Raw genomic sequence first — 2,566 nt, 5'->3', positions numbered from 1 at the left:
AGGGAGGATGATTGACCTCCCCCAATATATGGGGAGGATGTGGTAACCATCTCTAGGGGACCGCACCTTACCGGATCGAGCAGAAATGCCTAGAAGAGATATGTAAACGAGCTCAAGATTTGAAACTGTTCGCCCTATGAACCTGAACCAAAAGCTCCAAAGCAACAAAGCAACAAAGGGTTTAATCTTAACCCATTACTTTTACAGAAGAAGAGGCCTCACGTGTCCAGTTTCCCCATAACGATCCTTTAATCATCACACTTCAACTCATAAACAAAAGGGTGCGAAGAGTCCCGATAGATAACAGGAGCTCTATAAAGCTGCTCTAGAAAAAATGGGACTAACGCTTCGAGATTTGAATGCCTGGGCAACAACATTGTATGGATTTTTAGAGAAAGGGATTTCTTGTACGGGATCCATTGAGCTCCCCGTAATGTTGGGAGACTATCCAGTCTTGGTGAGCAAGATGATGGAGTTCGTGGTGGTGGACACCCCGTCGGCTTACAACGTATTGCTTGGGAGACCAGCCCTGATTGGGCTAGGGGCAGTGTCGTCTGTTAGGTATTTGGCCATCAAGTTCCCAACATCTAGTGGCATCGAGATGCTGAAGGGAGACCATCTCTCCGCATGGGAATGCTATATCATTTCCATGAGAGGGAAGAACCAAACAAGTTTACAAGCACTTGTGGTTATTTGAGAGATGAACGTGTCCGTCTTCGAGATAGAAGAAGAGATTGACCCTAGGGTTGAAGAGAGGGATGATCTTGAACCAATGGAGGAGCTTGATGAAGTGAACCTGGATGAGAAAGGTACCACGATGGTGGTAAAAATAGGGGAAAATCTTTCCAAAATTTTAAAATAGCAATTAACTTGCTTTTTGAAAGAAAACCAAGATGTGTTTGCATGGTCGCATTCAGATATGGTAGGGATTAGTTTGATTATTATGAGTCATGCACTCAACATAGATAAGAGTTTCTTCCCTAAACAACATATAAGGAGGCTCATGAACGACGGCAAAAAGAAAGCCCTGAAAGAGGAGGTCGAAAGGTTAAAAGAAAACTAGTTTATCTGAGATGCTTTCTATTCTAATTGGATAGCCAACCCTGTGTTGGTTCCGAAGCCCAATGACAAGTGGCGAACCTGTATTGACTATTCGGACCTCAACAAGGCATGTCCCAAGGATTGCTTCCCTTTGCCTTGAATCGACCAGCTCGCAGATGCCACTGCAGGCCACAACATCATGTCATTCATGGATGCATATTCTGGATATAAACAAATAGCCATGCATGCATCTGACCAAGAAAAAAAGAGCTTTGTGACCGATAAGGGCTTGTACTGCTACAACGTAATGCCTTTCAGGCTCAAAAATGCTGGAGCCATATACCAAAGATTGGTAAATAGGATGTTCGCTGAGCAGATAGGGAATAACATGGAAATTTATGTGGACGATATGTTAGTCAAGTCCAAACATAACAATAACCATGTAGACGATCTCGTTGAATGTTTAATTGTGCTCTAAAAATACTATATGAGACTCAACCCACAAAAATGCTCATTCGGAGTATCCTCGGGTAAGTTTCTTGGATTCATAGTGAATGCTAGGGGTATAGAGGCTAATCCCGACAAGATCAAAGCATTAATTTACATGCCCTCACCTAAAAAACATAAAGATGTTCAGAGCTTAACTGGACAAATGGTGGCTTTAAGTAGGTTTATCTCGAAATCTACAGATCGGTGTCTTCCATTCTTTAATCTTCTGAGAGAGGGCAAGAAGTTTGAATGGTTGGATGAGTGTGAACTTGCATTCCAGAACCTTAAGAAACACCTCGCCAACCCTCCGATCTTGTCTAGACCAATCACACTTGAAGTCTTATACTTATATCTCGCCACAACCGAGCATGCCATTAGTGCAATACTTGTCCAGGAGGATAAGAAAGTACAAAAGCCCGTATACTATGTCAGCAAGAGGTTACTGGGGGTAGAATCGAGATACTCATTAATGGAGAAACTGGCTTTGAGCCTAATGCATGCATCTCGAAAGCTCTAACCCTATTTCCAAGCACACTATATCCATGTGTTAACTTATCAGCCATTAAGGCAAGTATTATCCAAGCCCGAAGCATCGGGGAGATTGTTGAAATGGGCTGTCTAGCTCAGACAGTTTGAGATCACCTATCATCCTAGAACAACAATCAAAGGATAGAATTTGCAGATTTCATTGTCAAGTGTACAGGAATCTCCAACGAGGATGTCGTAACCCCAGCCTGCAAGCTGTGGAGAGTTTAAGTCGATGGGCCCTTCAATGAAAATAGATCGGGGGCAGAAATCATTCTAATCACCCCGACAGGAAATAGCTTCCACTCGGCGCTAAGGTTTGGCTTTGAGGCATTAAGAAACGAGGCTAAATATGAGGCATTGTTAGAAAGTCTTCGGATAGCCACTGAGCTCAAAGGAAAAGCCATCCATTGTTACAATGACTCACAATTGGTCGTTAACCAAGTCTTGGGTGAATATCAAGCTTGTGGCATTAAAATGAAAACGTACCTGGAGAAAGTTAAGGCAGCGT

This window comes from Humulus lupulus, chromosome 7, assembly GCF_963169125.1.
Source record: "Humulus lupulus chromosome 7, drHumLupu1.1, whole genome shotgun sequence".
In the NCBI taxonomy this organism is placed as follows: domain Eukaryota; kingdom Viridiplantae; phylum Streptophyta; class Magnoliopsida; order Rosales; family Cannabaceae; genus Humulus; species Humulus lupulus.
Note: the sequence above shows the minus strand (reverse complement) of the source record.